The 26,132-nt window shown below is 42.9% G+C and overlaps 1 protein-coding gene across 2 annotated transcripts in view; it reads left to right on the top strand.

Annotated features, from left to right (window-relative positions):
* The window catches only part of LOC114673426 (uncharacterized), a 450,214-nt gene that overhangs the window by 169,970 nt on the left and 254,112 nt on the right, over nucleotides 1-26,132 (top strand). The gene's annotated exons all lie outside the window — the stretch shown is intronic.

Raw genomic sequence — 26,132 nt, 5'->3', positions numbered from 1 at the left:
CTAGGAGTTTTTGGATGTGTTGCACTTGGTTGAGCTACTTAAACGCTTTGGGTTTGTACCCAAGTGCCACAATTAGGAAATTTGGGTCATAGAAAATGCAACCATTAACGCTTCGAGCAAGATATCAAAAATTGATCTGAGGTAGAAACAACTACATTCCAGAGACCATTTTGAAAATGGCTGCTACTTCCCGTTTATGGTGGTAGAGAACTGACGCTCCTAGGGTGAGATAAGTTGCCCGATTACCTGTTTCTGACTCATACGCTATTTTTGTTTAGTATTTTATTTCTCTTTTTTTTTTAACTTCACAAATCAGATATCACATTTATTATTTTGTACCTTAAAATGTTTACCTGCATGTTTATTATTTTCTTTACTTCTGATTTCTTCTTGAGAACCATTTAATTCCTTTTGAGATCATTTTCTTCTTCCTGAAATTCATCCTTTAGAAGTTCCTTTACTGAGTGTTTGTTGGTAAAAATCTCTCAGGTTTTTCCTTGTTTGAAAAAATGTGTTAATTTCACCCTTATATTTGAAGGATAGTTTTTCTGGGTTGACAATGATTTTCTCTCAGTGTTGTTGCTGTTAGTGAATTAGCTGTTGAGCTAATATTCTTTGTAGGTTATCTGTCTTCTTCTCTGTGTTCTTCTTTGTCTTTTGTGATTCTCCAGTCTCATTGGATGTGTATGGGTGAGGATTTCATTAGGAATGTTGATGTTCATTGGGCTTTATGAATCCGAGGATTATTGTCATTAATCAGCTCTGGAAGGTCTCATTCATGATCTCTTTGGCTCTCCTTCCCCATTCTCACCGTTGTCTCCTGTGGTACTCCCTTTTGATGTGTGTTAGAACTTTCCCCTCAATCCTCCTTGCCTTTTAACCTCTCCTTACTATTTTTTATCTTTTTGTCACTGTATACATTTTGCATTTTGTGTAATTTCTCTTTTTTTTTGAGACAGAGTCTTGCTCTGTCACCCAGGTTGGAGTGCAATGGCGCGATCTTGGCTCACTGCAACCTTCGCCTCCTGGGTTCAAGTGATTCTCCTGCCTTAGCCTCAAGAATAGCTGGGATTACAGGCATGTGCCACCACACCCGGCTAATTTTTGTATTTTTAGTAGAGATGGGGTTTCACCATGTTGGTCAGGCTGGTCTCAAGCTCCTGACCTCAGGTGATTCACCTGCCTCAGCCTCCCAAAGTATTGGGATTACAGGCGTGAGCCACCCCACCTGGCCCATTTTGGGTAATTTCTTCAGCTTGATCTTTGATGTTGCAAATTTTCTCTGTAGTTCTGACTAGTTACTTCAGCTTTTGTTTCTCAAATTTCTAACTGATCTTTTTATCAAAATCTGTCTAATTGTATTTGGTAGTCTCTTTTTTCTCTGCCGAATTTTCTATATGGTATTTCTTTTTCATGGTTATAAAAACATGAAATTAATTACCCTCAACACATTTTTAGGGTACAATGTATTGTTAGCTATAAGCACAATGTTGTCCAGCAGACCTCTAGAACGTTTTAATCTTGCCACCTTTTACTTTCTTGTTTTATTTTATTTTATGTTTTGTTTAAGGCTAATCAAGTGAAGCAGTGGGAGTGGAGAAGGAACAAAGACATTTGTAACTGGTTGTGATCGATTAGTTGTAAACACCACTGCACTCAATCGGACCAGCCACCACCTTTCAGTTTTTAAACGTATCAAACAAACATATCTTACATTCTCATCTGATAATCCTGTTCCTGTATTCTTATATGGTCTGATTTTGCAATTTGTTGGTTCTATGGATCCTTCTCATGGTGACTTGTTTTCCTTCATGTTTTGGGATCTCTCTATCTCTGTCTCTGTCTCTGTAAACACTAGTTACTTGGAACTTTATTGCAGCAATTTTCTGAGACATGGGTTGAAGTCTATTCCTTTTTAACTACATGTTTGTCTTGCATTTTTGGAAAAAATTCCAGCCCCCAAACCTCTTAAATGTAGGCTTATGGATAGATATTCTCTGAGGAGATGTTTTTTCCCACTCATGTTCCCCTCCATCAAGGGACAAGAACAAGACAGACTTATATCCAGCTTCTTCTTTGGTAGATTTTATTTTTTAAGTTCACTTATTGAGAGCGTTTTCCTTCTGAGGTCCTGCTTGTTTGTTTGTTGCCAGGGTTCAGTCTGACTTTTCATCTCTAGCCAAGGATTGTCTCCTGTCTTTTAGGCACAGAGCCAGTTAAAACCCAGGCTCAAGGTATCCAGTGGTCTTCAGACAACACAGGACAGCGCTGGCTCCAATTGTAGCTTACCTCCCTGCACTCATGTCTTCTCACTGTTTCCAGCCTCTCAGAATTGTCCTTAATTCCTGCCAGCTCTGCCATACATTTCAAAATATATTTTAAAGGTATTCAGTGTTTCGTGTATCTCTGGATCTCTAGTTAGCCATATTTCCAGGAGCAGAAATTTCAAGAGTGACTCCTTCCATATCTGATTAATATGATAGTCGTCATTACCGTCTCAAAGTTGAGAAATGCATGCATCAACAGGATAAGTGATTTTCTTGATAAGTAATCAGTGTCTACACCAGATCCTGCACCAGGATCCTAGGTATCACCTTAGCTGACAAGGCAGCAGCATTTGTACTAGCTTAGATGCAGAAGATATTCAAAAGGCAGATGATGACCTTGCTTCATACTTCTTTGAGGTCACAGAGTTAATTAGATAGGAAATCCCTCATCTTTTCCCTGCCAAATCTGCCAACACACCTGCTTCTGTGCTCACATCTTCACTGCCCTGCCTTCTGGTTCCATGGAAGAACTTTTTGTTTTTACCCAAGTCGTCCTTTTCTCCCTGCACTTTGGGTCCCTTCCTTCTCACTATGTCCTGGTTTTCCTCCTTGCAATCATCCATTTTATTTGCTACTTCACCATTTCTCTCTCTCCACTGTATTATTATCCTTATCATGAGTGTTCCCATTTAAGAAATTCCTCTTTATGACCCCACCTCCACCTCCAGCTACTACTTGCATCTGCTGCTCTTTGTAGCAACGAATTGAAAATTTATTGAAGCCATGGTCTCTACTCCTCAACCATTCCAACTGGGTTTCCATCTCTTCCAATTGCTCATGTCAACATCACCTTTGTGTCATCAAGACCAATGATCACCAATCAGTCCTTTCCATGCTTGACCTCTGCCAGCATTTGGCACCACTAACTAACTATTCTCTCTCCTTGAAACATTTTCTTTTGTGGCTTGCATGGCACCTCCCACCCTGCTGGTCTTCCTCCTACCATGAACGCATCCTCTGTTCTTAATTCCTCCTCCTCTGCTGGACCTTTAAGTTTTGTTGTGCTCTGGGGAAGTCTGAGCTAGACTCCCCTTCTCTTCTCTGCCTACACACACCTCAGGGTGATGCTGTATTCCAATGGCTTTTAATGCTAATCATGGACAATGATTTTCAAATTTGTATCTTCATTGGTTAATGGGTACCATGTATGTTATTTGGATACCCTAAAAGCCCTGACTTGACCACTGTACAATCCATACATGTAACAAAATTGCACATGTGCTAAAAAAATCTCTGTTCTTCCCCTAAGCAGCCCAAGGTGATCTGTTAAAATGGTTCACTATTCATTTGACCCAGAAAACTCCACAAAATCATGCAAATCAAGAGGTTCAAATCTTCTTGTTCACTTTAAGACCTCTCGTGATCTTCCCATACATGAACTCTCCCTGACACATTGAGATGATCCTCACTGAAAAGGAACAAATGGCTCTCAAACCAGAAGAGGAGGTTGCACAGAAGAAAAAGATATCCCAGAAGAAACTGAAGAAACAGAAACTATGGCATGGGAATAAATTCAGCATAAAATAAATGCAAATAAAAGTTAAAAAAATCTGTATCTACAACTCTAGTCTTTCACCCAGGGACCCCCAGCATCCCCAACACCCAGAATAGTGTCTGGAATACAGTGCAGAGGCGTGAATACTGAGAACGCAAGAATCAGAAGACCAAAGAGATCATCTCGAAAACTCTGTCTGAAGCCGGAAGTGCTTCCAATCAGGCAAAACGGTGGTACGTTTTGGAATTACTGCCCCTCACCTGGCACATGCTGGCATTTTCAGAGACTTAATGGCAAAAATCTATGAAGTTCTTGGTATCCCTTAGAAGAAAAAATTCAACCTAAGCCTTCTCTTCTGTAAAGCTTGACAACTGACTGGTTCACTCTACTGTCACTTTAAGTACCTAATGTTTTATTACGGAATAAATCACTTAGCACGTGAAAGAAATTCACAAACCCTGGGGCAATCCCCAGCAGAGCACTGAGGGGGCAAATATTTTTCAAAATCTGGACTGCTTTATTTTCATAAAAGAAAGAGGTGTATATGTATGTGATTATGTGTGTGTTTGTGTCTCTGTATGCATGTGTCTCTGCACATGTGTCTGTCTCTGTGTGTGTGTGTGTGTGCGCACACATGCATCAGGGGAGAGGTGGTAGTATGGAGTGGGGAGGGGGCACTGACTACCACATCAGTGGAGGAAGGACGGGGAAGATAATCTTCCTTACAAAGGTAAAACCTGTCCAATGTCATGTCTGGGAGGGAAAATACAGATTGCTTCAGATATAAAATCAGGCCCTGGAATCGCAAGGTCTACAGAAGATTAATTAATGTCATGTGTACTTCAACCCAAGGCGTTCTCAGATGGAGTCCTGCAGGGGTCCCCATTAGGCCTGGGCTTATTTGAATTCTGGCTAATGATCTGGAGGAGGGTGTTGCCAGTCCACTAATGACTCTGAATCACATTAATTTTGAGGGCTTAAATCATCAGTGTAGACTGCAAAAGAATGCACATTGTATTAACTTTCTATTGCTGCCGTAACACATTACCACAATTTAATGGTTTAAAACAATGTGTATTTATTACCTTACAGTTGTGCAGGTCAGAAATCTGACAAGGATCTTGCTGGGCTAAATTCAGGGTGTTGAGGGTGCTGCATTCCTCTCTGGAGGCCTTAGGCGAGGACTTCTTTCCTTACCCTTTCCACCATCTGCAGATCTCTGTCTGGCCCTTACAAATAGCCTGCTGCATTTTGGGACCAGGATTGGGACATCAACTCTTTCTGATGCTGTTGTCTCTCTTGGGCTCTCTGCAGCCAGGAAAGCCTCTTACCTCACCAGGGCCCTTATGATTACATTACACCCACCCATTTAATCTAGGACACTGTCCCATATCAATGTCCTTAACCTTAGTCGCATCTGCTGAGGTTTGCCACGTATGGTGACTGTATCTACAGTCCTAGGGATTAGAATGAAGCTATCTTTGTGGGGTGGCAGCATTCTTCTGTTCACTGCACAGGGTTAGAAGTCAGAGCCAGGTAAAACTCCATCCCCCAAATGGAAATGAATGCAAAAGGGAAAATGGCTGATCCAAGCTGCTGGGATTCAGCAGGCCAGGGATAAGGAGAAATTGGAGGCACAGTGCAAGCAGAGAGCTGAGACACATTTCAACTGTGAGCAGGAAGCCAGCCACATAAGTACCTTTCTGGGCTTGGCCCAGAGAACCCATTCTGGGAAAAGGTAAGGGCCAGGCCATTGCTTCACGAGTCTATGAATATTCATCTTAGTGTTTGTATTTAGTTCCAAATCTAAAGTTGGACTAATGTGTCTTAAATAATAAATTATTTCCTTGCGTAGGGTGTCTTAGAAGGAGACTTCAAGAGAGAGAAGCGTGCACGCTAATGGTTAAAAGGAAAGCAGGAGAGGCCTGAGGACAATTTACAAAAATGATGTCTGTGAACACACCCTGAAAGCATAGCCAAGGAGTCTAATGAGGAATAATAGACCAAAATGAAGGTTAGTCAGTTTCAATCAGGTCTAAAAAATAAAAACGTTTGAAATGGGGACTGTGGGAAGCAAAACAATAGTCCCCCAAAGATGTCCAAGTCATAATCCCTGGAACCTGTGAATATATCACCACATATTTTGGCAATATCTGGTAAAGGGACGTTGCAGATGTGATCAAGTTAAGGATCTTGAGAGAGGGGCATTTCCTGGGTGATCTGGGTAGGCCCAATGTAATCACAGGAGTCCTAAACGATGGAAGAGAGAACAGAAGAGTAGAGAACCAGAGAGCTGGTAGCATGAGACAGACCCGGTTTGACACTGCTGACTTTGAATGTAGGGGAAGGGACCATAAACGAGGATTGTTTGTGGCTTCTAAAAGCTGGGAAAGGCAAGAAAATGGGTTTTCCTTGAAGTCTCCAGAAGGAGGCCAGCCCTGCTGACACCTTGATTTTCACCCAGAGAGACCCAGTTTTGACTTCTGACACTCTGATCTGCAAGATAATAAATTTTTGTGGTTTGAAGACACCAGGTTTGTGGTAGTCTATTACAGCAATGATAGGAACTAATAGCAGGAACGTGCGTCTCTTGCGGTCTGTTTCCTGTAACAGAGTCTAAGGCTAAATGGATGCTCGCTCAGAGTTTGACTGAAGGAGAGAAAGAAAGAATGAATGAATAAATGAATACATAAACTATGGAACAATCTTCTCATCCCAGAACACTTGGAAATGATGTCACTACTTTGCTATTTAAACTTCTTTTTCTCTTTCATAAGCTTTCTTTGATTAGGAGCATAGAACACCAACAAACCCACAGACACGCACACTCTCAGAATACACACAGATACACATACAAATAAAACAACTGTGGCTTCCAAAAGACACGCAGAGGCTCCCCACTACCCCCTTGATGTTTTTAAGTTAAATTAAGCCTGGGTTGGAGAAAACAAAAGGCCGTCCTGTTTGGGGCCTCACAGCGGTCTGGTAGGATGGCCCATAGCACCTCTAATGTCACAACTCCGGCTGTGAAATGTTCTGAATCATATGACCTTAGACTCTTGGTTCAGGCTAATTAAGCCTCTTCTGACCGTACAGAATGTTCTGGTTTGCAGCAGCGGTTGTGCAATCATTTAAACTGTACACCTTTGCTCCAGAGAGCTAGTTTGATTCTCTCTGCTTCTCTTTTGTTATTCTGTGGAGAATCCAGGCCCAGGTGGGCTGTTTCCTTTTAAATAGATAAGAATGTAATCTACTTGGTGCTCTCATGAGATGTCTGGGATTGTGGCCATCAAGGAAGCTATTTTCAGAGGTGGGCAGTGGGATAGAACCAGTCAGTACTTCCACCCTGCAAATCTCCTCTGTGCCTGACGGCCTCTTTCTTCCCTCCTGGGGAGGGCTTACCTACACATACTCTGTATTTGAAAAGGGACAGTGGTGGGAAAGGTCACTGAGAGTCAGTGGGAGAAAATGTTGTTTTGCAAATGAATCTCTGTCCACAGAGTTAGTGTGGGAGGGAGAGAAGCAGGTTATAGTTTAAAATTCATTTTATCAGATGTTCCATAAGCATGAACTGAGCTTAATGATCAGCCCATGTGACTTGGGTATTATGGTGTTATCTTAAAATTACTAGTGAATCCTCACTAGGGGTGTATAAGGAAGAATTCTCAGAATCTGTGGAAGTGAGGATCGCTTGAGGCCAGGAGCTTGAGACCAGCCTGGATGGCATAGCAAGACTCCATCTCTACAAAAAAATGAAAACAGTTAGCTGGGTGCTGCAGTGAGTTATGAGTGCACCACTGCACTCCAGTCTGCGAAACAGAGTGAAACCCTGACTCCAAAAATAAAGAATTCTCAGAATTCAAGTGTGTGGTGTCTACACATTTCCCATAATTTCAGCGTCAGCTTGGACTAACGTTTTTACAACCCCCAGTTCTGCAATGGCATTAGAAGTTTTCTCAATTTCAGGTTGCTTTACCTACTGTCTATCTAAAGTGATGAAGATCTTGGAAAAGAGAGTAGTGCTTTCATTTTGGGGCAAATTGCTTAGCTCATCTCTGCCTCAGTTTCTTCATCTATAAAGTGGGGATAATAGCACCAGACATAAACAGTTGCTGTGGGTATTAAATGACTAGTGCATGTGAAGCTGCCAGTGTGGTGCCTGCCTCGGGGTGAGTGTTTGGCGAAAGTCAGCTACTCTTGTTATTGACAGATGCTCATGAGGTACAACCGTGTGTCCGGTAAAGGCCAGGTGACTGAGTGCAAAGATGACTAAGACAGAGTGTCCTGTCCAAGGGATTGTTTGCAGCTTGTTTGGGGGAAAGATATGTGAATAAATACAATTAAGAATCATGGGTGTTGTTAAAATTGTGAGTAGGGTATAGTGAGGGGCCCACTGTGCCTGGGAAGGGTTTGAGGGTAGTCGAGAAGGGCTTCTAGATCAGACAATTCTGGAGCTAACTCTTGAAGTATGAGTAGGCATTTACCAGGCAGATGGGTGGAAAGGCCATTCCAGCGGAAACAGGAAAGCGTCCCTGTCTCCCTGCTTGCTTGAGCACCCATCACAGAGGGCCTGGCAGTGAGGCCTGGTGGCACAACCTGGAGCATTGCCTGCACACCTCTAAACAGACTATTTACTTGCCCTTTCTGCCACCTCATTTTGGTTTGCTGAGTGTGGGGGGCATGACCATGTACAGGGCGTAATAGAGACAAGAGCAGCCCTCCAAGATAACTCAGTGTTGGTGATCACAGGGCTTACAGGGAATGTGGGGAAGACCCTGCACCCCAGCTTGGCTTCTTCAGTGGCCTTTCCCAATAGGAACTTTAACTCTCTGCAAAGTGATTGACTGCGGCCATACCCGGCCCTTGCTTGTAGGGTGCGCAGGTGTAAGAAGGTGTGAGAGGTATAAGGAGAAAAAGTACACCATAGGTTTGATCTCTGAGAAAGTGGGCTCCTTGCACAGACACATAAGAAGTCTCCTTAGCAATTGCTCAATAGTAATTAATTCTTCCATTTCTCTGGCCTGAAAATAAGACCCTTCACAAATTATTCTGAATCTAACTCTCAAGACATTACCTTCTTTTGCCATTCGCTGTATTCAAATGCTACCACTCGCCATTCCATTAATACTGATTCTTTCTATCTTCATAAACTTGCTTGTATGAGTCCCCCCTCCTGGAATGCAATACCCTCTTACTTAGTGCTCAGTTTGGATGTTACATTGACTTACATACAGGCAGAGGGAATGAAATGTTAGAGGTTACAGGGACCTTGGAATCTTCCACTTCTGCCTCCTCACTTTGGGGAAACCAAAGCCTAGGGAGGTGATGGGTTTATGTTAGACCAACATTAAAATCAGGGCTGAAAAAAAAAATCTCCTGGCTCTTAATTCACTATTCTTTCCATGTGGCAATGCCCTTCATTCACTTTCAATAACTTCTCTTAAAACACTTTTTACATTCCATTTTGTTTTATAATTTCTTTTAATTGTATTTATAGCTCTGAGGGCACAGCTATAAATCATTTTAGTACATCCCACAATATTTAACATAGGCTTACACATGGTAGGTGCTTACTATGTGTACTGAGCTTGAATGAATGGATGGATGGATGGGTGGATGGATGGATGGGTGGTCAAACAGATGGATGAATGGGTGGATGGATGGGTGGGTGGATATGTCAATGAATTTTTGGATAATTGCTGATGTAGCAGTGCTCCAAGAATCTGCTCAGGTGTCCTATTATTCCCATAGAAGACTTTATCTGCAAATGTGTGTGTAATATAGCAGAGGTAAATAGAGTTGCAGGTGTGGTTTGCTCTTTTTCTGATGTGATGAAGAAAAGATTATGGAAGGGGGCTGGATGAAGAGTATACCCTTCCAGGTGTGTAGGGTAATAATAATAACATAGCTCCTTATTTCTTCCAGGTTATGTATTAAGTACTTCTGTGTACCTTATCATCTTTAATCCTCATAGCAACTTTATGAAACAAGTGTTCTTATCGCAGATTTGCATGCATTTAAGGAAGTTGAGTAATTTGCCAAGGAAATTACAGAAGTAGGACTTGAACCCAGGTTGTACTGACACAGAAGCCCAGGCCCTTATCCACTCTACGGAGCTAGGAAATGTCAGGGTGGCAGCTGGCTGCGAGGCCTTGGAAATCTTAGCTACTATGTTTGAACTGGGTCAGGCCACTAATTTCCTGAGTGGGCAAATCACTTAATTTGGCTTCTTGGTTTACTCTATGGTTTAATGGAAGTAATAGAATCTTCTTAGCAGGAGTGCTGTGAAAATTAATGACTGTGTATAAAGTGCTTTAAGATAAAGATTTTCAGATCAAAGGAGCTGGGGAAAGGGAGTTTGGAGTGCCATTAGGAAAGAGGGAGGACCTTCTGCTTATTCTATTTGCATGGACTGGTTGGTGAGTGGGCAATGGATTTGTAAAAAATTCAGCTTCAAATCAATTTCCATTGATGAAGAGTTCTGGGAAGGAAGTATAACCTGGTAAATAATTTCTAGATTTAATTTTCACACGTTTATGAAACACTATTTTTAGCACTATATGATTTTAAAAGAGAATTACTGTGATGAATTAATAATGATGGTAATTAAACACCACTGGGAACCAGGGGAAAAAGTACACCATAGGTTTGATCTCTGAGTCAGCCTGACTCCTTCATTGACAAACTCAGCATGTCGTATTCTTCTCCTCCGTCTGCTTGCCCTCGGTCATGGACATGGGAAAGGGACAGAGAAAGAGAAACTCTTTGTATGTCACCACATCCCCTTTCCCCTTCTCTCCAGACAAGACCCTCTCTCTCTCTCTCTCTCTCTCTCTCTTTTTTTTTTTTCTTCTGAATCTCGCTCTGTCACCCGGGCTGGAATTCTGTGGCATGATCTCAGCTTACTGCAACCTCCACCTCCTGGGTTCAAGTGATTCTCCTGCCTCAGCATCCTGAGTAGCTGGGATTACAGGCATGCACCACAAAGCTTAGCTCCAAACAGGAGAATCTTGGCATGATTTTTATAGGTAGGTGTATTAGTCAGTTTTTCTGTTGCTATAAAGAAATATCTGAGTCTGGGTAGTTTATAAAGAAAAGAGGTTTAAGTGGCTCACAGTTTTGTAGGCTGTATAAGCATGGCTCCAGCAACTGCTTCTGGTGAGGGTCTCAGGAATCTTTCAGTCATGGCAGAGGTGAAGTAGGGAGCAGGTGCTTCAGATGGTGAGAGTGGGAGCAAGAGAGAGAAAAGGGGGGAGGTCCCAGACTTTTAAACAATCAGATTTCACGTGAACCAGCTGAGAACTCACGTATCACCCAGGGTATGGTGCTCAACCATTCATGAGACATTCACTCCCGTGATCCAGTCACCTCCCACCAGGCCCCACCTCCAACAGCGGAGTTCACATTTCAACATGAGATTTTGACAGGACAAACATCCAGACCTGATTGGTAGAATTTCTGTTCCTTGATTTCTTCACCCTTTATCAAATTGTTGGTGACCACCACACATGCCCTGTTGAATTAAAACAACAACAACAACAAACAAGCCCTTGGCCTCTTCTATCCCAGGCAGACACTACTGTAGATTCACATATGCTTTCCCATCCACTCCTTTGTTCATAATGATGGAATATTAGCTCTGTGCCAAGTGCTGCTCTAACACAGGAAGCACAACGGATGTGATCCCTACCTCATGGAGAGACTCGCTGTGAAGTAATCACACTGCTAAATAATTAAGTGGTGATGACGGATGACAAGAGTGTGGAGGAAAATTGAACAGAAATGGAAAAGCTCATGATAGAAGACCATGACCCAGTAGGGTGAGGTTAAAGAAGGCTCCCTGAGGATGTGATTTTGCAGTGAGTCTGAAAGACAAGCAGGAATGCACAGGATGGCCAGTGGGCATTTTCTGTGCTAGATGTGTGGGATGCTGAGATGAATAGAACCGATAGCATAGCCCTGATCTCAAGGCGCACCTACTCCCATCAGGGAGATAAACAAACACACCAGCGGTGACAGCACCCCACAGCAGGTGCTGTAGATGGAGGGAGGAGGAGGGCTGGGGCATAGAATCTTACCCAGAAAGTCTCCAAGGAAGTCAAACTGTCTGGGGTGTTTGAACGGCTCTGAAATATAAGTGGGATTAGAAGATGAATGGCAAGGGGACTGGGGAGGGAAATAAAGAGGGGACATTGTGTGCAAAAGCGCAGATTGCTGAAGCATCCCTTTGAGAAAGGACAAGAAGCTTTTCAAATCTGGAGCGCGGGGACCTGTTGAGGAGTGGCAGTAGCCAAGTTAGAAAGGGCCTTGTGAGTTACAGTAAGGAACTTGAACTTGATCCTTTTTTCTGTGGAGAATTATGGAGGGATTTTAGTCAAGGCAGTGAAGTGATGAGATTTGCACTAGAGAGATCTCCCTCTGGCAGGAGTGGGCTGAAAGTGGGCTGGGTGGGAGGCCAGAAGCCACATTAGGAGCTAACATAGAAAGCATCGAGAGTGCAGATAGGAGAGAAGGCAACTTCGGAATGACCCTGCGAGGTGGAGTGACTGACTGCACCTGAGTGGAAGAATGTGAGAGGGAAGTCAAGGACAAGATTGTTTGCCACAGTCACTGAACAGTGACAGAGCTTCACCCCACACACAGAGTGTCCTTGAGGACTCCTGCAGCACAACTTCTTGATGGATGGTTTAAGTTCTCCAAATATCTTTGACCATAGAACCATTTCTATTTTTAATGTATTACGATGTTTACTAACATCCAGAGTGATCTTGCTAAATTTAAAAGCTGAGCATATTGGTCCCTGCTTAAAATCATTCAGTGATTTTTGGGTAAAGTTCAAATTCCTTGCCTTTGACCTTGAGGCCCTTCTTGAACTACTGTTTGGCAGGACCCACTTTGGGAGAAGGGTTCCATGACAACTCTATTTGTGGTTCCTCTTTTAGGAAAATGTCTTTTCAAATCTTTTGCCTATTTTATTTGGTTGATTTTCTTTTTATTATTGAGTTATAGGAGTTCTTTATGTAATCTGTGTATTTCTCTTATCAAGTGTCTGGGCCAAAAGTGTTTTCTTTCAGTCTGTGTCTTGAGATAACAGGAGGATGTGAAGGTTCAAGGGAAATGATGGTGAATTGAGTTTTGTACAAGATGAGTTTGAAATACCTGAAGGATATTCAGAAGCAGATTCCATAGAGACTATCTTGGTTAAATTTCTACGTTTTTAAAGTGGACAACATCTTGGCTATTGTCAAGACCTATGCATCTATGCCTTAATTATTAACACCACTTGCTATCTACATTTTAGGTTGTGGGCCAAATACTGAAACTAAGAAGCTTTTATTATCCAATCCTATGAATAACTTGGTTTTGAGAAACAATAAATATAGGAAGATACTTTCGAATACTTTGCAGCAAATATATTTCTTTAGATGTTCAGATCTTCACTTGCAAACAAGCCAGACCGTCAAATAGTTGCATGGTAGAGTTGTAACGTTTTGGCTCTTGAACACTCATTTTATTGTATTACGCCTTGGCATTATGTCTCAGCTTTATAGAAGAAGATTTTAAACCACATCTATATGCAACCCTGTTGTTGATTCTAGGGTAGGGATGAAGTCTAAAACTTCCTCCCAAATATCCAAAATATTACAGAGCCAGGTTCCCTGCAAGAAATTTTTTAGGACCTAAAGAGAATAAATATTTAGTTTGCTTTTTATTTAGATTTGGTAAATCTAGCAGCTATCATATTTCCCTTTGAATTGGCTGATATGAAGCTGAGATAATTCAACTGTTTAGGATTACATGGGCTCCCTGTGATTTTATGATTTTCTTCACTATATCTTCCCTTTGATATTTTAATCCTTCATCAAAATATATATAATATATATAGTGACCTGTTTCAATGTTCCGTGGAACAAGGTGAGGAGTAAATACTTAAAGAATACTCAGTGAAGATGGTGTGAAGGTACTTGAATATAATGGCTAGAGGGTATTAGGGAGTTCTCATTTAAAAAATATGGATTTGAAATCATATTAGTGCAAGGGATAGTTGATGCTCTGGTGATAGATGAAGTTCACATGGGATGATGACAAGGGCAAGAGGCAGAAACTAGGGTGATGCATGAAGAGCGAAAGAAAGCACAGAGAACACAAAGTAGGCTGGGAAAAAATATTTATGGAAGTGGGAGGAAAAGGGTGGTATAGTACCAGCAAAGAGTGTTATCACTAAAGATGGGGGGAGGAATTAAAATAGAGAGAAGGGGTCCACAATGCCAGCTCCTGCAGAGTTGAAGAGAAATAAAGACATTGGATGTGGGAATATGAAATCTGTTGGTGGCTTTAGCTAATGAAAGATGTCATTGGAGGAAAGAATCCAAGTACAAAGGAAGAAGTTGAAAATGTAGAAACGAAAGGGGGAAAATTGGTAAAGAAAAAACCTTGAGGAGGTGGAAAGAGATGAGATTCAAAGCAGAGGGGGAAGATTTGACCTTGAACAAAAGAGGGAGACCATGTCTACTAAGGCTGAGGGCAGAGAGAATGGACAGCATGGGCCAGGCATGGTGGCTCACGCTTGTAATCCCAGCACTTTGGGAGGCTGAGGTGGGCGGATCATGAGGTCAGGAGTTTGAAACTAGCCTGACCAACATGGTTAAACCCTGTCTTTATTAAAAATACAAAAATTAGCTGGGCATGGTGGCACGCACTTGCAATCTCAGCTACTCAGGAAGCTGAGGCAGGAGAATCACTTGAACCCAGGATGCAGAGATTGCTGTGAGCCAAGATCACACCACTGCACTCCAGCCTGGGTGACAAGAGTGAAACTCCATCTCAACAACAACAACAACAACAACAAAAAGGACAGCATGGCCGAGGCCAGGCAGCTGTTCACCAGACTGCCAGACCATTTTTCTTTCTTCTTCATATGCAGCCGGGTGACATCCTAGTCTTTTTTGCCATTGGGTGCAACATATGATTGAGTTCCAGCCCTTGCAATGTGATTGGAAATGCCGTGTGCCACTTACTAAAATTCCCATGCATGCTCCTCTAGACTCCCCTTCTTCTGATGGATGGGGATGACAACCTTAAAGGAGGCTTTGAAGATCACATGGTGGAGATAGCAGAGCCTCCTTCAGCCTGAGTGCTGGATTTTCTGTGTTGAGCAACTCCTTATGCTCCTAGTTTCTTTCTCCCCAGCTTAGAATCACCCTGGATTATCACAGGAGCGAGATATAAACTTCTCTTGTGAGAGTCATTAAATAACTACAAGTTATTGCCTGTCACAAAGGTTGTAGGCTATAATGATCCTGAATTAAAGAATAACTTTTATTAATAAAAGGAGGTGAGGGAGGGCCTTTTTGAGGAATGGTATTTAGGCAGAAAGCTAGAGGATAAGAAGGCAGATGTGCAGAGAACCAGGGGAGAGAATTTCAGGCTGGGTGAAGAGTAAGCACAGAGTCTCTGTTGGGGGAGGCAAGTCTGTGTGTGAGTTGTCAGAAGTCCAGTGTGATTGGAGAACAGTTTGTGCAGGGATGACGAGGGGAGCTTGGATAGTTTGGCAAGACCTGGATGGAGTATGCCTCAAGATCATGGCGGGATGTTTGGAATTTCTTCTGAGTACAATAGGAAGCCATTGAGTGGTGCTAGGTAGACGAACAACTTGTTTACTTTAAAAGCTCATGCTGGCTGCTGTGTGCAGGAGGAGGGGGTTGTGGAGGAATGGAGAACCCATTCACAAGCCTCTATTTTGTGGTCCTAATGAGAAATGTTGGTAGCTTGGATTACAGCAGGAATGTTTGAAACAGAGAGAAATTGATTAAGTGCAAAGTTTTGGAGTAGACCCAATAGGATTGGCAATAGATTGAATGTGAGAGTTGAGGAAGAGGGAGGGATAAGAGATGACTCCAAGATTTCCATTTTGATCATTTGTGTGAATGGTGGTGCCAATGAATCAGTTGAGGAAGATGGGAAGATCAGTTTTTAGGGGACAAATCAAAGCATGTTTGAATAAGTGAAATTTGACATGCATTGGAGTATGCAAATGGACATGTAAGTAGGTAGATTGATGTAGAAGCCTAATGCTTAGGGACAGAGCAGGTGAAGATGGAAATTTGGTAATCATGAGAGAGATTAAAATTCATGAGACCGGGTGAAACCACCTAGATGGAGGGGAGCAGGAGCCCTGAGGAATGCTGACATACCGACAGGCAGAAGAGGAGAGGAGGGAGGAGGCTGTGAAGGGGCAGCCTGTGAGGTAGGAGGAAAGCCAGAAGAGGGCAGCTTCCCAAATCTAACAGAGGAGAAGGCTTAACAAAGGAGGCCGTGGCCCACTGTGTAGACAGCTAATGAGAGATCAAGGAAGAAATTGTCCACGGTAACAGAATGTTCTTAACTGATGGCCTCGTTTTCTTAGTGGAGTTGGAGGGGGTGTAGAGGAACTGAGATAAACCAAGGTTCACAGGCAGAGGAGAAAGTTTGGCTCACAATTGTGGGAGATGGGAGAGGAAGGGGGTCAGGGGAATGGGAAAGGGTCACTGGGCAGAGAGTGTTAGAGGTGAAGAGGGGCAGCCATGGGCAGTTGTTGGCCTCAAGTGTCTGGCTCATGAGTGTATTTCTGACTGACATGTGGATTATTGCCTCCTGGAGGCCCCTTTCCTTGTTTATTCCTCCGGAGTTCATTTTCTGCCCTCCCCTCCCCTTCCCTCCTTTCTCCTCTGAAAGAAGCCTCTGCCAGTCTTGATCTAGTGCTTGGGTGAGATCAGCACCGTGGGCCGGTGAAACAAGGACCAGCCCAGGATTTCTAACACTGGCTCTACCACCCACTCACTAGGTGTCTTGGGGTGTGATGCCAAGCTTCTCTGCCTCCTTTACCTTATCTATAAGGTAAATAAATAAAACAGGGATAATAGTATCAGCTTGCTCTCCTTCCACAGGGTTATTGTGAAGATAAATCAAGATGAAATATAGCCATTTGTACATGGCTTTTCACTTTTTTAAAGTGCTTTTTCAAGTAAAAGTAAAAGCACTTTGAAAAAGTGAAAAGCCATGTACAAGTGGTCAGGCTACCTTGAATAATGTGTATGTTCCTGACCTCTCCCAGAAGGCGAAGACTTGGCACACCTTTCAGCTCCACATCTGTCCTATCTCTTTTCTTAACTTCTTCCTGGCTTGCCTTACGCACCTGTAAATTACAAACAACACTATTATCTGTTTACCTCTCACAGTTGTTTGTAATTGGGTGTAAGGTGTTTAAAATAAAGCCCTGAATAGGGTACAATGTACAAGTATTCTGGTTCTGTATATGTTTATATATTGGTCATTATCTTTATTCAAGCCTTCATCCAACAAATATTTATTGCTTTTTAAACTATATTCCAGACATGGTACAAATGATAAAACAATACAGAGTTATTTCCCTCATGGACTGAAGTCTTTAGTGGGAGACAATCAGATAATCATTATAATATAGATCAAGAAAGGGGCTATAGGAACATCAATGAGGGACACCTAAGCCAGAGTTGTGCCATCATAAAAGCTTCTAAAGGAGTCACTTAGTGGAGGAAGCAGAAAGGAACTCTGCTCTGCAGTTAGCCTTCATTCCCAAAAAGCACCCATTAGAGGAAGTGTGGATTCACAAAACCCATGCCTCATTTGACCATGTTAATCTTTCCTTCACATCCTTTTTCAGGGTTAGTTGGTGGAGGCTCAAAAGGATTAATTTTCCTTTCCCAGCCCTCTCTTGAAAGGGAAAATGACAATAAGTGGCTCAAAACCATCCTGCTGAAAAAGAGAAAAGCTGGGTGTTTCCCTAACTTAAATGCCAACCCTTGAGGAATTGACATTGACAAAACTGCCCCTCTCTTTTTTTTTTTTTTTTGAGACGGAGTCTTGCTCTGTTGCCCAGGCTGGACTGCAGTGGCCGGATCTCAGCTCACTGCAAGCTCCGCCTCCCGGGTTCACGCCATTCTCCTGCCTCAGCCTCCCGAGCAGCTGGGACTACAGGCGCCCGCCACCTCGCCCGGCTAGATTTTTTTGTATTTTTTTGTAGAGACGGGGTTTCACCGTGTTAGCCAGGATGGTCTCGATCTCCTGACCTCGTGATCCGCCCGTCTCGGCCTCCCAAAGTGCTGGGATTACAGGCTTGAGCCACCGCGCCCGGCCAAAACTGCCCCTCTCAATGAACATGCCCCACCATTGTCCCTAGAGCTATGGATTCCAGATTTCCACTTGTTTCATGTCACCTTCTTGCACTGGAAGACACAGAGCTTGGGCTTTGTGGCCATGATGAGCCCTATCTGCAGGGTGGATAGTGCTTGGGATGACAAGCACCCCTAGAAAGGCAAGCTCAGAGTGTCCAGTACTGCCTTGGGCCCTGGACACTCTGCCCTTGAGTGGGCTGTTTGGTGCATAGAGCAAAGGGCTATTTGTGCCCTGAGTAAGAGTTCAGATTAAAAGATTTATATAAGCTTTTTGTCTATGGGCCCTGATGGGTGCCTGCTGTCCAGATGTTTTGCTGAACAGATGTTTTGCTGGACATCTCTGAGTGGGCATGTTGCACTGACTTTCCCCAGAGGCTGCCCCACATGAAAACATGCATTGTGAGTCTCTTGTTACCTGCTCTGCAGAGTCAGTGGCTCTCTCCAAAGTGATGCTGTAGGCCAAGACATTTTAGACAAAAATCAGCTAAAACGTTAATGAGAGCCTGGGAAATTCACATTGCCTATTCTCCATGCATCTCTGCTCTCTGTTGCTGTGGTGATATATCTGCATGGAGCATGAGGCCTCGTGGCTTTAATGATGCGTTTTAGATGAACATGCCCCTAGTTGACAGGTATGAATCCCCCTTGCTTTAATGGAACTATAGCCTGTAATGCAGCTATTAGCTGTAGTAGTAGGTTTTTATTTTAACCTCCTGTGCTCTTCAGAAAAATAATAAAAGAATTTCCCCAGTGAGGGAATATGGAGTTTAGGTTTTACTAAACCCAAGTGATGTTAAATCATCCTTTTTGAGCATGCTTTGTCATTTAACGATGGCCTAGTACAGAGCATGCCACCTACTTGGGCATAGTAAATGCTGGGTCCCCCCTCCTCCCTAAGTGACTGGCAAGGAATTTAGGCCTCTGGCCTGGGTTCAGAAAGGTTGAATTGGGTTCTGGATGGGTTGTTGGTGTAACAGAACTGATGGAGTTTGAGAAAGGAGGTGTTCTGTTATCTTGTGTTGGAAGACGTGGCTCATCCTGTGATTATCTCTCCACACAGGTGTCATCTGTTGAGACCTGGTGGCACCACCCTTCATCTTGCAGGTGTGAGAATCACTGCTTTCTTGTTCTTGTAGAAGTTGGAAAGGAAACTCTGCCTTTCTGTCTCAGAGGCTACCTGCAGCCTGCTGATCTCTGCTTGCTGTATACAGGACAACCCAGTGGCTGTTTCCCCAATTCAGTGGATCTCAGTCTTCCATGGGCTTCAGACTCATCCGGGGTCTATGTTAAACTGCAGATTCCACAGTGCCACCCCCGTAGTTCTGATTTGTAATATCTGGGGCAAGCCTCCATGTGTCAAGAAATACCATGTCCAAGCTTTGTAGTTGAAGGGGATTCTGCAGGTTCATAAGACTACGACTAAGAGAAAGAAGGCAAGGATTGGTTCATCCTCTTATCACTGCTGTACATTGGCTATGTGTCCAATGCTCTGCGTGTCAAATATGCTATGTGACATTCATTTCTTTAATACCCACTAGGTGCCAATCCCCATGCTATGTGCTGGGAAGACAGAAATGAGCAAGAAATAGCTCCTGCACTACGAGATTCATACTCCAGTGTGTATGGGCAGACAAATACAAATCAACTACAGTACATGAAGACAAATGGTGCAATAATGTAGCCTGAGCCCAGCCTGGGGCAATTCATCAATCCAAGGAGCCATGGCATAGAAAAATATTACCTACCTTTTATTGAGCAGTTATTATAGCCTGGGCTTTGTCTTACTTACATTAAGTAAATTTATTACAACAAACCTGTTAGGAAGGTAGGGAAAGAGTTCTGGGTTATTAGCATAGTTTGCACAAGGGTGCCTAGTTTATAAATAGCAAAGCCAAAATGTTGTTGCCAAGGGCCATATTCCTAACAGCTATAAAGTCTTTCTAGAGGGAAGGGACATATTATTTACTGAACATATAGTATGTGTGGGGGTCACTTAATTGAACACTTGTGACATTTCTGAGGGCGGCCAGAACTCTGTAAAGGAAAACACTGCAAGCACTGGTAGGCCAGGCACACCCATCTGGATGCCACCATTACATCTATTAACCAGAGCTTGAATGGATGACAGGTATGCTGGGATATTGATTTCCTTAGCTTTCCTGCTGGCTGGGCAGGGCTCCTCACCTCTTCACTATAGTTCCCTAGTCAGTTTACCCAGCATGCTCACAATCAGGGCACAGGCTGCCCTGGTCTCTATAACCTTGCCTCTACAAGCAATGGATGCTATGTATTCAACAGATGTTTCAGCCCAGAGGTATGATGGGGGACTGCACTTTGCATTTCCATCCTCTTGCCACTTTTGAATGTGAGTGAGGTCTCCCCCAGTCCTTTGAATGAGACGCATCAGGTTGGTAGGTTAGTGCTTGGAGAAAGCCCCCATCTGCTGGAACAGCAGTTAGACTTTTCAGTTCCTCACAGTCCATTTGCATCCCACTGACTCACTTTGCGCACATTTTGTCTGTTGGGGTTTCAGTTGAAGACACCCTTCTTCACTTCCTCTCCTCAAAACGGTCATGTCTTGTGTTCCAAGAAACACGGCTGCTCCAGTATTAGCCATGTGTCATGGGTGGCCCCGGCACCTCAACCTGAAGATGGGCTTCATGGACAAGTCCTTAATCAATGTGCAATTTCTATTTTTCTTTTTTATATGTTACTGTTTGGGGCCAATTATATTTTTAAAAGGGCACTTCTTTTTCTCTTACTAGGTTCATCAAAAACAGGAAGTCAAAGGTCTGAATACTCTTCCTGTGAATCAACAGAGAAAGCTTTCTCATCTGAGCCCATGAATACGCAGCCTAGGGTCACTGACTTGTAAGAATGGAGGGTTGCAAGCTGGACCCTGGGGTATCAGGCAAGCAGGTATGGGAGATGGGAGCTGTCTCTCCCTTAAACCTGGGAGGTACTAAGTAAAAGAGGCACACAAGAAATGGTGGAGTGACAGGGGTGGAGCCAGGGCAGGAACAGCTTCATTCCAGGGTGCTATGAATAAGGTAACAGGAAGTGCTCACTCGCAGATCAGATGTACCATGCACTTCGGTAGCAGTGCAACTAGAATGACAGTCCTGGCCTTCTGGGGAGCTAGTGAGAGGGGTGGCTTCGTGTGGAGGTGTTGCGTGGTGGATGTAGGACATGGGTGCATTTCCACATATTGTGCTGGATCAAGCACACACACACACTCACACACACACACACACACACACACAATTGTTCCACAGATCCCTTTGGCCTCGCTGATTCAGTCCAACACTGAATCACAGGTTATTAATTCACGATTAGCGATATACATTTCAATATTAACCAATGAGTCATAGGATCAAGAATAGAAAAGGGACTGATATGGTTTCAAATCATTCCATGATGTCACTGGGGTTGAAAGACAGTCCTTTCTTGACTGCTAAGTCAGCTGCTTGCCAGAGAGGAGCCATTCCGCCTGCTCTTGTCAAAACAGGCCTATGTGCCTTCTGTAGCAGCCACCTGCATGCTTCTTCCGAGAGCAGAGGTAGGGTGAGTGAGATCATACGTAGAGAATGCTGGAAGATCTGGAAACAAAGGCCCTCTACATCTAGAAGCTATTCGGTCACTATCCCCTGTCCAAAAACCCAGCCTTTTCTGCCTCTGTTTCTGAGTGCTGAGAAAGCATAATAGCATCTGTGCCAAACCTGCCAATTCCTCTCATTCCCACCAGCTTTACCTGGAAGCTGTGCTCAGGCCAGGCTCTAAGCTTCCATCTGAGCATCTCTTTTTCTCTTGCCCACACTTTGAGCCTGCTTTTGGCAAAACCCTGGCCTAGGCACCAGTTTCCTCTGCATCGCTGACTCTTATGTGCTGAGCCAGATATCTGGGGTGGCCCATAAAAGCCAGTCTTTCTCTGAAGATGTCATTTGTGGCCTTTGGCCTTGTTCATCTCTTCATTTTTTTCATCTAGATTGCATTCGAATGCCTGTCCCTATGCCGTCTACTGTGGGGTGAGGTGGGGGGACAGAGGAGACTGTATGACTCATGTTCTTGTGTTGCTTCAAGTCCAGCAGCAGATCAAGTCTGTCTATGCAGCATATACAAGGGACCAAATGATCAACATGATTACAGGAGCTATCTCACCATAGGGATACCTATGTAGGTAGCTTGTGTCATCTGCTGCCAGATCTAATGGTTAAACTGAACCCAACTCTCCCTTCCCGTGAATTTTAGTCATTTTTCCAGATTCCTTTCTCTGGAGCCGCACACACACCCCCGTCTTTCAGAATGAGGGGTTTTTGGATATGTGAAGATGACTATCTTTCTTCCACTGCCTTCTCTTCCAAAGCTAATAGTAGTTTCCTAATTCTCACCTGTTTCTCCCATGTCATTGGGTCCAGACCTGTCCCTGTTTAATTGCTCCCTTCTGAATATATTCCAGCTTCTCAATGTTCTTATTGAGTGGGAAATCTAGAACAAAATACAGTATTTCAGAAATATAAATAAATGAAGAATAATAAAAATAATAAAAAGGAGCTTTGTTGTGTGTGTGTGTGTGTATGTGTGTTTAACACATGGGTAGAGAGATGGAACATGTTTTTATTTCCAATTTTACATAATGCAAATTCAGTTCAAAGACTTCTCAGTACAGCATAATTGATTTTGACTTTCTTAGATCATAATATATGATATTTTTATTCTCTGGTGTTTTTATGCTAAGTTCTAAGAAAGCTTGATGAAAATACCCGACCTACTTCTCTGGGCAGGTACTGTGGCTATCAGGCTCTCAAGTCAATCTTAACTTCCACTTGACCCTCCTCCTGTGGTCATGGCCTTAGCACCTTGGGTGGTAGATCCTCCACAATGTGTCCGTTTCTAAGTAGCTCCCTAATCTAGTCATATATATCGCTTTCTTTCCATGTCAAAGCTATAACCAAGACCTGCTTTGATGGAGACAGCTCTTGAGAAGACTGGCATAGATTATTCATTGAGTAGCTTCAGGATTGGTCACTCTATTCATAGTCTCTGTGACTAGTGCTCAACCTGAGTTCATTCCTTTCCTATTCTAGGGAGTGCACAACCTGTGCAACCACACATGGCACCTGAATTCAGATTGCCTGTGATGTCTGCCTTTAAAGTACAGACCAAAAATCCCATTTCTAGTCTATCTTGGGAGACGCTGTTGATATTTCCAAATATCTGGGTTGTAGGTATAGTAGATTGGCATTAGGCATTTATTCCAACTATGTATCTCCCAGAATCCCTTGCAGCTAGAGTCATGGAAGCAAAGCAGTTTCCATAATTAGATGTGTCTATGCAAGATTTGAAAGGAAGAAATGTGATGAAAGGACAGAGTTCTGCAGCTTTGATGGCTTTTGCTGGCATGCAAGGTCTTGAAGATGCAGTGCTTTTGTGCAGCAGTATTCTACTGTATAGCCACAGGCTTCATGTGAGTAGATAAGCGATTGTAGCAGCCTGTTGGCAGTTTCTGGATCTCACAGCTCCGGGGTTGTGTTCTGGAACTCAGCCATTCCTGTGGCAACCCACCTTCTAACTGGGGTAGACGGAGCAGCTCCCTTGAAGGCCGGTTCAGCAGTGTCATACTAGAAGGCATTCCTGGATCCAACATTCAGCCTACCTTTCCAGCCCCTCCAATAGTTGTATGAACACTGAATTCCCTGTACTAAATCCCTTTCAGTTTAAAATAGCTAAAATAATTTCTGTTTTCTACCTCTGAGTTCTGACAGATAGATTTATCAAAGGCAGTATAAAAAAAGGCGATTTCAACACTTATTTTAACCTCAATTAAAAAGTGTTTAGTGACTGTTGCTAATGACTGCATCTCAAGAGCACTGTAAGGACTTGAGTTCTAGTCCTGTCTCTGCTGCCTATATGTCTGTGTGTGTGACCTTGAATAAGTCACTTCAGCTTTCAAAGTTCTTTTCCTTGTCTATCAAACTGGGCACATAACGCCTGCTTTGTATGTGTGCCCATGAGTGGAGAGAACGTGAATGAAAGTGGGCTTAGGGCAATAAAATGTGACTGCTGTCTTTTTTCCTTAATATAATCTAGTCTCCCTATGAAACCCTATCTCTTCCTCAAGGAAAGTACTAGTTAGAAAATGTCTATTCATCACAAAGTGAGAAATAAATAAAATATCCTGTCTTATATTTTGTTCCGGATTTTCTATGGCTAATGTGTTTGTCCATTTTGCTTTGCTGTAAAGGAAGATCTGAGGCTGGGTAACTCATAAGGAAAAGAGGGTTATCTGGTTTACGGTTCTGCAGACTGCACGGGAAGCATGGTGTTTGCATCTGCCTCTGGTCGGGACCTTGGAAAGTTTTTACTCATGGTGGAAGACAACAGGAGCTGGCATGTCACATGGCAAGAGAGGAAGCAAGAGAGAAGGTGGAGCTGTCAGGCTCTTCTTAACAGTCAGATCTTTCATAGACTAACAGAGCAAGGACTCAACTCATTACCATAAGGGATGTGCCAAGCCATTAATGAAGGATTCACACCCATGAAGTAAAAAAACCTCCCACCAGGCCCCATCTCCAGCCTTGGTGGATCACATTTCACATGAAATTTGGAGAGGACAAATATCCAAATCATATCAACTATTTTCAAACCAAATGTCCTGAGACAATCTGGAGAGAGAGTTGACATACATGCAGACATTTATAAATGAAGAGATAGAAAGTTAGTGATTTGAAAGTCAGACAACTATCAAGATAAACATTAATATTATCTACCATGTCAGTTTAACGGCTTTCCAACAGATCTTGTGGAAAAAAGAGTCAGTTTATAACATCAAATAATACCATGTTGATGGCAAACCATTCATCCCCCTAGTTAATATATGTTGAATATTTGCAATGTGCAAAGTTTTCAGTTAGACATTGGGGCCCTATGCTAGATGTTAAAATAGGTATATCAGGGAAATGTTACTGTATGTAAATTATACATCAGTTAACATGACTAAAAAGAAGACACAAAAATACATCTCATAATAGGTATTCATTTTCCATCCTTAACAAAGCCTGTTTGTCGTGAATAACAGACTCACTGCACAATGTGCTATAATTCGTGTCTCTGTATAGTTCATTGCTCTTTGCCACACCCATGCCTGCCTTCGTGCCGCCATTGCTCTTCATGGAAACCCCTTCCCCATCCATCTCTGCCTACCCAATTCTCAGCTCCTTTTGGGTCCTACAGACTGTGAGAAAGCTTTGTTAATTCTCTTTAACCTAAATTAATCCCTCTCTGCTATCACAGTCCTTCATATATGTTGACCCTAGTATATACCATTTTTCTGTCTTGTATGAATTTTTTGTATTATTTTCCAGTTATTTAGATACATATATATATAATATTTATGTTTGCTATTTTAGTTAATAGAATTTGGCATAGTATAGTAGTAGGTAGTTAACTAAGTTTGTTGAATTCAATTTTGAATGGATCTTACATCTATTTCACTGTACTGAATAGTTGAAAGAAAACAGCCATAAAATAGGTATTGGTGGGGCCAGAGTGAAAAACAACATCTAACTGTCCATCTTTCCTATCATTTTCTGTCCTCTTTCTAGCCTCTGCTTGCCTACCTTTCCATGTGAACAAGTGCACACCCATCTTGTTTGAGGCAGATAATTTATTATCATAGGCAAGGGCTATTAGAGTGATAAGAAATGTCACCCTTGGGCTTGGTGCAGAGGTTCATGCCTGTAATCCCAGAACCTTGGGAGGCCGAGGTGCGTGGATCACCTGAAATCAGGAGTTCAAGATCATCCTGGTCAACATGGTGAAATCCCGTCTCTACTAAAAAGACAAAAATTAGCTGAGCGTGGTGGTGGCAGGTACCTGTAATCCCAACGGCTCGGGAGGCTGAGGCAGGAGAATCACTGGAACCTGGGAGGCAGAGGCTGCAGTGACCCAAGATGGTGCCACTGCACTCTAGAGCAAGACTCTGTCTCAAAAAAAAGAGAGGAAAAGAAAAGGAAATGATTTCACCCTTTAGCTTAAAGTTTAATTCTATATAGCGGTAAGTGCATGACATATCAGGGAGGAAAAAAATGTGTAATTTACTTAAATCCTGATTAAACGAAA

The sequence above is a fragment of the Macaca mulatta genome, chromosome 17 (assembly GCF_049350105.2).
Source record: "Macaca mulatta isolate MMU2019108-1 chromosome 17, T2T-MMU8v2.0, whole genome shotgun sequence".
Taxonomy (NCBI): domain Eukaryota; kingdom Metazoa; phylum Chordata; class Mammalia; order Primates; family Cercopithecidae; genus Macaca; species Macaca mulatta.
This window is presented reverse-complemented; position numbering and strand designations above follow the sequence as displayed.